The following is a 948-nucleotide window of genomic DNA, read 5'->3' on the forward strand; positions in this document are numbered from 1 at the left end:
GAGAACTCATCTGTTACATGGGCACTTCAATGTTTTTTAAACTTATTTGAACTCCGGACTTCTTTTCTGTTCAGTATGTAGCATTCAAAGCAACGTCATCAATTTCCATCATGTTCTGACATCATTTGTTGTTTTTCAGTCATTTACCTAATTGTTTAGAGAGCTAAATGACCGTGAAATTGAAAATCACTACAAAATGAACTGTGAAAATGTTGAAACTTGGAATGGTATCATCATTTCACCCGCATAGCATGTGCGAAAGAGTAGAGAGGGTTACGGCAAAAATTGGACGCACTTCGTGTACAAACTGGACAATCTCTTTCGGAGTATCAGGGTTTCGGACGAGAACTCATCTGTTACATGGGCACTTCAATGTTTTTGAAACTTATTTGAACTCCCGACTTCTTTTGGGTGCAGTATGCAGCATTCAAAGCCACGTCATCAATTTCCAACATGTTCTGACATCATTTGTTGTTTTTCAGTCATTTACCTAATTGTTTAGAGAGCTAAATGACCGTGAAATTGAAAATCACTACAAAATGAACTGTGAAAATGTTGACACTTGGCATGGTATCATCATTTCACCCGCATAGCATGTGCAAAAGAGTAGAGAGGGTCACGGCAAAAACTGGATGCAGTTCGTGTACAAACTGGACAATCTCTTTCGGAGTATGAGGGTTTCAGACGAGAACTCATCTGTTACACGGGCACTTCAATGTTATTTAGACTTATTTGAACTCCAAACTTCTTTTGTGTTAAGTATGCAGCATTCAAAGCGACGTCATCAATTTCCAACATGTTCTGACATCATTTTCTGTTTTTCAGTCATCTACCGAATTGTTTAAAAGCTAAATGACCTGAAATTGAAAATCACTACAAAATGAACTGTGAAAATGTTGAAATTTAGCATGGTATCATCATTTCACCGGCATATCATGTGCGAAAGAG

This window comes from Triticum aestivum, chromosome 1A (genome assembly GCF_018294505.1).
Source record: "Triticum aestivum cultivar Chinese Spring chromosome 1A, IWGSC CS RefSeq v2.1, whole genome shotgun sequence".
NCBI classification, from domain to species: Eukaryota; Viridiplantae; Streptophyta; class Magnoliopsida; order Poales; family Poaceae; genus Triticum; species Triticum aestivum.